At 41.7% G+C, this 12,457-nt stretch overlaps 1 long non-coding RNA gene across 1 annotated transcript; it reads left to right on the top strand.

The window, feature by feature from the left end:
* Positions 1 to 5,603: 5,603 nt before the first annotated feature.
* LOC126519068 (uncharacterized) lies at positions 5,604 to 8,983 on the top strand. The gene is made up of 3 exons (XR_008610012.2): positions 5,604 to 6,450; positions 7,699 to 7,827; positions 8,614 to 8,983. It is a non-coding gene; the product is annotated as an uncharacterized lncRNA (long non-coding RNA).
* Positions 8,984 to 12,457: the final 3,474 nt, after the last annotated feature.

The raw sequence follows: 12,457 nt of genomic DNA, 5'->3' as shown, positions 1-12,457 counted from the left end.
TACAAGAACACATTCAAGGTAAAGTCGAACTGAAGAACCTCCATATCAGAACACAGAAAGAAAGCAGATACCACATCAAGGTGATTGGTATCGATGAGGAGATGAACTCCAACAGGCTGGAAAGAAAGATTATCGAACAAAACCACCTGCAATGCAACCCAGAAGATATGACAATGAAAAAGAGATGGAAAGGCCGGCAAGGAGACACAATCGTGCTAGGCTTAAACAGGAAGGGATTAGCAGCAATCAAGGGTAAAAACTTCCTCAATGCAGCATGGAACAGATGCCCGATCTTTGACCACATCTTCCTGCCAAGATGCACACGGTGTGCCAAACATGGACACAATTCCGCCGACTGTCAAGCAGTAAGGCATTGCGTGAACTGTGGACAAGAAGGTCATCACCAGAGTGAATGTGAGAACGATCCCTACTGTAAAGTATGTGAATTGGAAGAAACAGAAGAGGAAAGGGATCACTCAATGACGTCGTGGGAATGCCCGGTGTACCGGGACAAACTCGAAGCAGAAAAGCGAAGACTTCTAGCCCGCCTGACCTAAGGCATAACAACCCTACTTACAACATAATAACAATGGCTAACGTTAACGAAATCCAAATAGCCCAGGTTAACTTAGCAAGAGCTTATAAGGCGAATCAGCCATTAAACAACATTCAGCAAGAAGAGCAAATAGATATATCAATCATCCAGGAGCCACATGCTCTGAATAACAAGATTATTGGATTTCCAATAAGCACAAAATAATCGCATACGAGAAAGAACCCAAAACAGCAATAATTATACATAAAGGGGCCATCAGTATATTTCCCATAGCAATAGAACAGAAAATGATAGCGGCAAAAGTTGCGAAAGGAACTACAGCACTGCTCATCATCAATTGCTACTGTCCTCCACATGAAAATATAGGTCAAGTACTATCAAAGTTAGAGAAAGTAATAAATACCATTACTTTTGCAGAAATTTTAATTACAGGAGACTTTAACTCAAAAAACAAAATATGGGGCAGCCAAACCAATGATGAAAAGGGGGAAGGAATCCTAGAATTCATAATAAAACAAAACCTAGTAATTCTTAATGAAAAGGACTCACCACCTACATTAGGACAGAAAGAGCGAGAGGGTGGATCGATCTTAGTATAACCAATGACAACCTATATACAAAATAGCACAATGGGAAATTCTAAAATATCACAATAATAGTCATCATCGGTATATAAATGTAGTAATAAAGATGTACAACCGTTGGAAAAATATGGTATAAAATTGAAAGGTCAAACAAAAATAATTGAACATTTGCAAAATGATCAATGGTTTACGGAAATACAAAGCCAGATTAATAATGTTAATGACATTGAAAATGTAGTAACCACCCTGTTCGAAAAAATTGAAGAACTAGCAGTAGATACAGAAAGAAAAAACAACCATCAAAACAGAAAACTAACTCATGGTGGACAAATGAGTTAGAAGTTGAAAGGAAGAGGGTTAGAGCATACAGGAGACATAGAGTTTCTCACTGTAACACCTAGAGGGAAATCTGGCGCCACCGTCTATGGGAGTCTCTTAAGGGGGCACTGTGCCGTCATGGGAATGACGGTATATATGTCTGCGAGGCTCGCGTTGGCTGGTGTTGTAAGAAGCTTCGTCTAAAACGTGGATATGGCTACACAGATAACGCGTTTTCAAAGTAAAATCTTCATAAAATGTTTCCATTCACGCATATTACATCTGTACTCACCTACAGTGCATGAGCAAGCGAAGAAAAGCAAGAACAGACTACAAACTGTTCCAAAGCGAGTGCGAACCTCGTCGTCTGTCCTCCAACTTTAGCGGCCCGCTGGTACTTTTTACGTAAGATATATTCGTACACGCAATAACAAGTTCTCATAGTTAAACAAAACATGTCTTTGCGTAATAATACAGCCAAAACAGTGTTTCACGTGCTACTTTCGTAGAAAATGAATCATTGTGACAGACGGAACGGTGCTTGCCAAGCGCGTCTTCAAGGTGTCCTGTCTCTCCGAGAACGATGCCAATCCGAAGTCACAATATACCGGCATTCCCATGCATACCACAGCGCAGCAGCGCCAGATTTCCCTCTAAGTAATGTAGTGAGAAATTACGATGTTTATTACAATATGTTGGAACAAGCTAAAAACAATAGCTGGAAAATACTATGTACCAAAACAACGAAAAACCCGTTCAACCTACCATACAAAATAGCAAGAAATCAAATAAAAACTAGTGTTGTATTCAGGACTATTAAGAAAGAAAATGGAGAAATTACAACGTCAATAAAAGAAACTGTAGAGCACTTACTAGAGAGTCTATAGCCCAACTGGATAGGGAATGTCATAGAAGACAGTATACAAGAGGGAGAACGAAATGACGTCAGAGAGGAAATTGAGCAAAACAGACTTGAAGGAACAACGAATAACAATTGGGATGCTACCATATTCAATAATGACCTTGCCTTTACGGAAGCAGAGGTTACCAAGATTGTGAAAAATCTTAGAAAAGATGTAACGCCAGGGCCTGACAATCTGAAAACCACGTTCATTCAAGCAATATACGATAAACACAAACTATTTTCCTTAAATCTATACAATGCATGCCTAAGAGTAGGACATTTTCCCTAACGGTGGAAACAATCAAAGGTTATTCTCATACTGAAAGCAAAATCTGAAGGTGAAACAGAAGAAAATAAGTACCGACCGATTGCTATTAATCTTAGGGAGAATTCTAGAAAACTTACTGAAGGACAGGCTTTATCACTTTTTATATAAAAATCAACACTTCCGAAAACCAGTTTGGATTTACACATAATACTTCAACAACCAGGGTTTTACAGGCAATAACTAAAAGAATACAACAGGCTAAAATAGACAAAATAAACTATCTAATAATTTCATTAGATATCAAGAATGCCTTCAACTCAATAAAACCATCGATAGTCGTTGAAAAATTAAATATAGATGCCATGATAACCTAATCAAATTAGCAGATAACATGCTAAAGAAAAGGCAAATAATATACGAAAACGATAATATCAAAATATGCAAAACACTAACCATTGGATCACCGCAAGGCTCACTTTTAAGTCCACTTTATTGGAACATAACAATCTCAGATTTGCTTCAGAGAAAATTCCCTAGTGATACCCAGGTACAAGCATTCGCAGATCATGTGGTCATAGTTATAAAATAATTCAAGCCTAGAAAAGATGCAGAGGAAAAAGCCTACAAAACGGTAGCAAAAATCCATGAATGGTCGAAAGAAAAAGTAATTACATTTCATAAAGACAAATCTAACTATATGATAATAGGAAAATAATACACAAGCCATCAACCACAAATTAGGATAGGAATGCAAAAAATAAAATCGGTCCAGGAGATGAAAATACTAGGAGTCATAATTGACAATAAACTAACGTTCTTACCACACTTGCAGTATTTAAAAGAAAAAGTGGCAGACGTAACCTACAAATTAAGCAGAACTATAAAAGACTACAAGAACACAAACAGGAACACACTACAGTTAATTTATAAAAGAGGAATAGAGAGAATGATAACATACGCTTCACCTGTTTGGTACACAAGAAAAGTTATCATAAGGAAAAAACTGGGACCAATTCAAAGACTGCTACTAATAATGATATCTAAATTATTCAGAACATCAAATCTTTCACTTAATATTCTATCAAGAATCTCACCTGTATATTTAACTCTTGAAAAAGAAAACGAACAATATAAGATACTCAACGAAGGTAAAAACTTCATTTGAAACGATACTGCATATAACGAAACTCAAATAATGCGGAAATATGACCACTGGCATAACCACCCGTCTAAGAAAATTAGTATACCATTTGTACAAACTGAAGAACAGGTAGATTACAGAGTATATAAAGATGGATCAAAGAAAGAAAAAGATACTGGTGCAGCCCTTGTAGTACTAGACAGAGAAAGTAATATTCAAAGCCAAAGAAAATAGAAACTACCAGGATACAGTTCCAATTACGATGCAGAAGTGATAGCCGTTTTAAAAGCAATCAAACACATCAGATCATCACAAAAACAATTTAGATATCAACTATTCACAGACAGCTTATCAGCACTTCAAGCTTTAAAAAATCAAAATAATTAAAATCCAATGATAGGCGAAATTAAAGACATGCTACATCAATCACAAGAACTTAATGTTACCTTAAGGTACGTGAAAGGCCACAGTGGTATATTAGGAAACACATTAGCGGATGAACTAGCAAAAGAAGCCACAAAAGAAGGAAAAGAAACATTCATCCCAATTACAAAAGCATTTCTATCGAAGCAATTGCAAGCAAACTTATATATAGAATGGAATAAAATATGGAAGAAAGAAGGAACAAATAGTTACACATACAAATGGATAAAGGATGTCAAACACATCCCCAAACACTTTCCTACAAATTACTATACCTCTCAGGCACTGACCGGACACAGGAGGTTTCCCTTTTACTTTTCAAGATTTAACGTAACATCAGATTCAAAATGTCAATGCGGGAAAACCATTGAAGATTTCGACCACTATCTTGAAGGCTGCCAAATTGTAACTAAACAACGAAACGAACTTACTAAAAAATTAGGAGATAAACTACAGAATAGAAAACCAGAAATTATTAAGACTAAAGAAACAATGGCAGTTCTAGAAGAAATAGTAAAGGAAATTAACGAGAACACTATACAGTGCTAAAACAATACAAAGTTAACTAAAATAGTAAATAAAACAAAACAACATCTTCAAACATAATAAACACGGTTATGAGGAAGAAATAGTGCATAAAAGCCAGTATTGGTGAGGATTCCTCAACCACTATTTCTCAAACCAATAACATCACAACAAAACAATGAAACAGATACACAAACAATAACGCAAGGGCTAGAACGATCAAAGCAAAGAGCGAATTCCCAGCCTCAAAAAAGCAAGCAAGGGACGAAACTACTACAACTAACAATGGACCCAACAAGAGAAAAGGGACCAAGAAGAATCGAAGCTTTCAACGAAAAGAAAATATCCAAGGACATAATATCCCCTCTAGACGAAGGAAGAAAAAAAAACTCATTTAATCATTTTATTTACTTTTGTTTAATAAATGCCCGCTGTGCTGAGCCCGTTCCCTTGGCGGTGGATGCTGATGGTAGCTTTCTCTCTCTCTCTAATTGACTCTCACCCACACCTTTACTATAACATTTACTTTTCCCTTCAACTACTCCTTCCCCCTCTTCACCTTTCCTCCATACTCCCTCTTATTTCTTACCCTAATCCCAACAATCTTACAATCTTCCATTGCTCTCATTTCCTATTTCTAACCTGCGATACTTTAGTGGTGCAGGTGAGGTACACCTAACCCCTCTCACATTCTGTCCCTATCTCCTACTATCATCATCGTCGGCTCCAGCACCTGCGGCCACTGATTCGGCCGGGAGCAGGTTTTTTCATCATTAAAGGAACAAAAAGAGTGAGTACAAATCTGAAATTTCGTACTCCTCTTCTATAAACGTCTCAGGCACCTCTGGACGCAAGAATCGCCTCTTAAAACGGCCTAGAAGCAGCGATATCAGCGTTTTTGGACGCAGTTTGGGCTCCGTTGGCGGCCATCTTTGTTTCGGCCACCATCCCAGTGAAAAACAGCATAATCAAGCCTTCTGGCGGCTCAAACTTGGAGGAAAGGGAGTCCCGAGGTGCCCGAAGATACGAGGAACCTTCGATGAGCAAATACAATGTTTCAAAAAGCGAAAATCGCGTGAAAAAAGATTTGTTTACATGTGGTTTCCCGCCTACATGGGCGCCGCCATCTTGTAAGGGGCAGCACAGCTACTCAGTGTTTGTAAACAACGTGAAAAGCCAACTCCAGCGGCTAAAACTGCCCTAGGGTGTTCAGAGGGACCCCAGCAACGGCTGTGTTCAGCCACAGTGTGTGATAAGCTTCGTGAGGCTTCATATTGAAGAAGTCGCCCTACCTGTGCTGTCACCAGTGGGGGTCGTCATGTTGTGTTGCTACCCCCAGCGGGGTGCGACTGTTTTTACAACAAATCCGTGCAGGGGCGGAGCCTCGCCTCGATGACGTATCACCATTTTCTTTTTTTTCCCCTCTGACGGCGCGGTCGGTGTGCGGCACTTCAGTTAGGATCAGCTCACTCCACGTGAGCGAGACGTTGGCGCGCGTATCATACTTACGGAGTGCATTGTTTTGTTTCACACGGAATGCAACGATGAGCGAGCCTGACCGACAGAAGCTGATCGAAAAGTACCTCCAAGGGTTACATCAACATAAAGACGGCTACTCCCATGGCTACCTGAAGTCAGACGAAGAGTTTAAGCTTTTTGAGAGGTCCTTGGCTGCCGACAACGAGAGGTATGCTGTGCGGACATCAAGAGACCTGAACAAGCCGTCCAAATGTAAGTGATATCGACTGCTTCTTAGTGTTTCGCTCTGCGCGTAGATTTATCATTGTAAAACGAAGCAGTAATTTTCACCAGGGACTCAACGTGGCAGAACGACTTGTTTTCAGTTGCGGTTAGTGCGCAACACTAGACAATTGATTCATCTTGATTCGCCTTTTTGAAGATGGGGTTACATGTTCTGGTTACCGGTTCAGAGTTCCCCTAGCACCTATTTAATTCAGTTTGAGTGGAGTGTTGTTCTGGTTACCGCGACATCACCCGATTTTCAGAAATTCTGATAAACATAATATTAACAACTGGTATTTTTAGGTTTTCAGTCATGATTAGAACCGCGCACGCACGGTAACCACGAATACAAAAAATGAAAGGTCTGCCCCTGTGCTCTGTACATATTTGATTTGAATTCAAGACAGAGCTGCGCTTGGGCGTTTGTTTTGTATGCATCTGCACTTCTTTTTGAACATCGATAAAGCAATCGCGCACAACACGAGACACTATTTGCGGTGGGGCTGTACTCCATGTCGTCGCACGGCCGTGTGTGCCATCCGTGGTCCTGCTAGAAGTGTGAATTGGACGTCTAGAGCAAGGCATAGGCCTGATGTTGAACTCTGTATATGAGCTGAAGCTGCAGCGTCGAGATTTTTGTCGTATTATATTAAAATCCCAAGGCCCAACCAAACTGTAGCATGTTCATATTGCTTTTAAGTTATCACTTTTTAAAACCATACAAAAAGTATGGGTAATTATTAATAATAGTGATAATTATTATTCTCGTTGAGGAGAGCCAGATTTTCTTGCTAGAGGCAGCGCATCTTAGTTTCTTTGCTGCCATTACATTACACAAACTAAAACTAGATTTGATATTGCCCTTTGCCATGCATAAATCTAGGCACCTTCATTAAATCGTCTTTATTGTTTATTTTGAGCCAATGTCGTCTTCTCCATGATCCACTCCGGGTGCAGAATCTCTCTAGACAATGTACCATTTGTGGTTGTCAAAGCAACCGTCAAAGTCTGCATATTTGGAACGGAATACTCCAAAAAGACTCGAGAGAAAAACAAAGACCAGGTATGTTACATGTTGATGCACTTGCGAACGTTTCAGTCTCATGCAGATATCCAGCAGCGTTCCAAATTTAAAGATTGCGTACAGGCAGTGTAAAGAGGATTTACCTTATGTTACTTTAGGTTAGGTTACTTTAGGTTTACACCAGAAATAAATATTTTTGATTTCATTTACAGGGTTCAAGCACCACTGACTGGCCGAAGGAGGTGTACGAGAAGAAGCGAATGAACCTCCAAGGCACAAAGAAGAAAGGGTGTGCAGCAACAATGAATTTGAAGTGGATTGAATTGTACCCAGATTTCCAGGTACGTAATGTGCAACCACAAGTAAAATATGTTTGCAGGTTATTTTCTGGGCACCTTTATCATGGCATTTATGTCTGCAAGCAGCACGAAACAAGCCGTTTTAAAAAATTGTTACATTGTCCTTGCAGTGGCTCGTGAGAAATTTGTAGCTGATGTCCACTATCATTGCTTCTACTTCTGGTGATAGTTGGGAGTTTTAGTAGAGGGATCCGATAAGGATGCCTTCTCTCCCCTCTGACAGCCTTGAACACGCGTTGTGCATCGTTATGGTATCGTTATCGGGGCTGAAGAACGGTCTAGTAAAACTCCCTAATATCGGCTTTTCCTGTTGCCCTTGGTGCGCAGTGCAGGCAAATTTGTCGTGGCATAAGATGAGACACATTAGACTTGGTTGACGTATGCTCAATGAAAGGTTTGTTTGAGCTAGTTAACCAACTAGCTCGAACAGCAATTATCATTATGGTTTAACACAACGTGCCAATATGAGGACAAAGTGAAGACGAGACAAAAGACAGCACTGAACTAACAACAGAAACAGTGCGAAAGATAAAAAGAGTACAACACATACAGTCTTGGCACCCAAGCCGAAGCTGTATGTGTTGTACTCTTTTTATCTTCCGCACGCTGCTTGTTTTGGTATTTCCCACGTGTATATATAATGGACAAGTGGAGATAAATTTCCACTTGTTAGTTCAGCCCTGTCTCGTCTTCACTTTCTTCTCATCTTGTCGCGCTGTTTACAACCATAAAGTATGCTCAATATACGTAACAATGCCTACTTTCTAGGTGGACCTTCCCCAGCCATGCGGCCAGACAAAAGAGGGTCGGCTGAAAGCAGACAAGGCCAAGCAGCTACAGGAGGTGCTTGACGCAGAGCAGCAGACTGTGGCCAAAGAGACGCGGATATACATTAAAATTGCCAACTGCGGTTCCCATCGTAACCATGGTTTCGAGGACATGGAAGCTTTTAGCCAAAACATGGACAGGAACATTGCTGACCGAATTCAAATGTTGGCAAGGGAAGGAATTACATCTGTATCAGACGTGAAAAAGTGTCTGCACTATTACGTGCACGACGTACTTTTTGCAGACAAGGAAAAGCCTGATAGCAGCTGCAGGGCCTTTTTCCCAACACATCGTGATATCAGCAACCAGATCCAAGCTGTTCTTAAGAAAGACCGCTTCAGCACAGTCGATCAAGAGAATGCTAGAATACTTATTGAAAAGATCAGGGGTGAGCAACCCGAATCCTCCATTTTCTATCGGCCATATGCAGCACGCAGCTGCGTGGGTAGCAACGACTTGAACAACGTGGAAGAGAGCATTGCCAGCGAGTGTGCAGACACGTTGCTGTTCCGCTTTCAGACAAAGTTCATGAGAAACATGCTTAAAAGTATGGAGGCTCAGTAGTTTGCCTGGACGCAAGACACAAGACTAGTGACTATGCCTTACCACTTTTCTTGCTTGTTGTGAAAACACCGTCGGCATACACACCAGCTGGTGTGTTTATCGTACAGTTTGAGACGACCCACTGTATCGCTCATGCTTTAGACGTTTTCAAGCAGTGGTGTGATAATAACTGGTCCCCACAGTACTGGATGGTAGATTACAGCAAGGCAGAAATAAGTGCCATCAAGCAAGTGTTCCGAGAGAGTCAAATCTCCATCTGTGACTTCCATAGACTACGAGCATGGCAAAGGTGGCTGCGCAGAAAGGAAAACAGTATATCCGATCCGGATGAGGCCCTGAGACTCATGAAAGGCTTAGCCAGTGCTTCAAGTCAGGATGAGTTTGACATGGCATTTGAAGTCCTTGTCGCCTCAGAGTATTGGAAAAACGAAAAATTCCGCAGTTGCTTTGAAGCAGTGTGGCTCTCTGTAAAGGAGTTGTGGGTCATGTCTTACAGGCTGGAGTTTGATGTTGTCTTGACCACAAATAACGGCATTGAGGCCCAAAACAGGGTGTTGAGGGCACAGTATGTGAAAAGTGCCAGTGGGAAACGGTCGTTGACATCCCCAATCACAGCTGTCGTCCATGACTACCTTCCTGACAAAGAAGTGAAATTCCATGAGGCAGCAAGGAGGCAGTCATCAGTGTAGAGACAGTAGAGCGAAAATATTCCTGCATACCTGCACAACCGGCCTCACGGGTTTGTTAAACATATGCTGGGACGGCTCGTTAACGCAGAGGAATACAGTCACACAGACATGAAAGAGCTGCCCACTGAAGGCATGTTCTCGGTTCATTCGGAAAGAAGTGATCATGATGTGTACACAGTCGACTTCACCAAGCCATCGTGTACCTGCCCCGACTTTAGAAAGCACAAGTAACCATGCAAACACTTTTGTGTTGTTTTTAAGTACAGCGACAGGTGGCGCTTTTCCTCTTCCGCAGAGTTACCTCAGTCGACCGCAAATTACACTTGGAAGCTGTCTAGAATCAGAAACAGGTTCTGAGATTCCCCTTGTCAATGAGCCCAGCCCTTCTGAAGTGTCTTCACAGCCTCTTGGTACAGCAGTATCAGAGCTGGACATTCCCTTTGCCAATGAGCCAAGCTTTTGTCAAGTGCCTTTACAGCCTGTGGTTGCTATGGTTCCTGGGACAACAGTCCCCTCAGTCTCGGAGTTGCGCAAATGTATACCCGAGGAACTTCAAAAGTGCAGTTCCCTCCTTTACTGCTGCCACGACGTTCAAACACTGTTGGAGGCTAGGGGTTTATTGCAAGTCACCTTCCGTAATTTGGCTGAATCTGTGCCACAGAGCTTTGGCATTCACATTCGGGGCTCACCGACAAAGGGATGCTCGTCTCTGAAGCCTCTTCCAAAGAGAAGGCGCCTATAGTGTGCTGTCACTCTGCCATTGATTTGTTGATTCTTCACAGGAGCTTTGGCTCGGGCTGCCAGGAAAGGATCAGGGGAAAACTTTAGAGATTGCCACTCAGTGTTTTTTTTTCTTTTTTTATGGAATTGCGAACTTTACAAAACTCAATTTTACCAGGCATAACTTGAGCTTAAGCACAGTGTTTTAAGTATGTGTAAATATGTTTTAGAATGTTTGGAGCTTTTAAGATTAATATGCTGTGTTTTATACTAGACTCCATAATAGTCATGTAATTGCAACATTGGCAACGGCTGTGTATGTGCAGAAATACTGCCTTAATGTTTCGTGTCGGTGATGATGATGATGATGATATGTGGTGTGTAATGGCGCAAGGGCCAGGTGTGGCCAAAGAGCGCCATGACAAGTGGTGATGTTGACGATGTATTATGGAGATGTGACTTGGCTGTAAAGTGGCCTAAAAATAGTTGCTGTAAAGTGCATAAAATCTACGTGATGTAAAATTATGGCGATGACTAATGACGAATACTATGAACATTAAAATCCATCGTAAAAGAATGACATAGAATTGAAAATATATGAGATGGTAAAAATAGCTGGAGCACTGTTGCCTCGCCGGAGCCCTTGAAACACAAGGGCCTAGAGGCACGTGCTATACGAAAGAGCTATCACAGCGGTATCCTCTGAAGAGAGGACCCGCTATGAACATGTGGGCCTAATAACATGCAGGACAACATCTTTCAGGAAACTTAGGACTACGTTGGTATCAAATAGCGGTTCTGGGCCGAGTAACATTACAGGATGTAGGGGGATGTGCTGCCGGTATGCTAGGGAAAAATGTTTCCTTGTTTCAGATTCGGCTGCCCGACACTCCAGGAGGACGTGGAGGACGGTCAGCCTCTCCCCGCATCTACCGCAGGTTGGAGGATCATTTTCAGTGATTAGAAAGTTATGCGTGCCAAATGTGTGTCCTATTCTCAGGCGACAGAATAGGACATTTGTTCGCCGTGATTTTGTTACGGGGGGCCAAGAACCTAACTGTGGTTTTATCACGTGCAGTTTGTTATTTACTTCTGCGTCCCACATACGTTGCCAGTGATTTCGCAGTTTCCTTCTTAAAAAAGGCTTCAGGTCTGTGACAGGGACCGAAGCAGCAGGATTAACTGTATGCAAGGAAATTGTTGTGGCCATCTGGTCTGCTAGAACGTTACCCTCGATGCCCCTATGTCCAGGCACCCAGCATATAATTACATGCTGGTTAGACATATACGCTCTACAGAGAATAGAATAGAGCTCAGTAATTACGGGGTTTCTGTGTTTACAGTGTGACTTCAGGGCTTTCACGACGCTTAGGGAGTCTGTAAATAAAATTGTTTTTTGAATATTTGATTTTGTGATATGTTTCACAGCCAGAAATAGTGCATGGGCCTCAGCCGTAACTATACTTGTTTCAGGGTGCAGTACACCGGACTCCGAGAAGGACGGACCAATGGCTGCGTAGGACACCCCGGTATGCGACTTAGAAGCGTCTGTGTAAAACTCTGTGCATGAGTACTTGTACTGGAGCTCCAAGAAATGCATTTTGATATGTGTCTCTGGCGCATGTTTAGTGACCTCTACAAAGGATGTGTCACACTCTATCAGCTGCCACTCCCAGGGCGGTACTAGCTTAGCTGGAGGCATTAGGCGTTGTTCGAGAACTGGGACATCCATTTCCGTGCTAAGTTCTCTTGCACGCCGTGGAAAAGGAAGTCTCATAGAGGGTCTGTTATGAAAAAGTGTTTCACACGTC

This window comes from Dermacentor andersoni, chromosome 10, assembly GCF_023375885.2.
Source record: "Dermacentor andersoni chromosome 10, qqDerAnde1_hic_scaffold, whole genome shotgun sequence".
In the NCBI taxonomy this organism is placed as follows: domain Eukaryota; kingdom Metazoa; phylum Arthropoda; class Arachnida; order Ixodida; family Ixodidae; genus Dermacentor; species Dermacentor andersoni.
The sequence above is the reverse complement of the archived record's forward strand: the minus strand, read 5'-3'. Positions and strand labels throughout refer to the sequence as shown.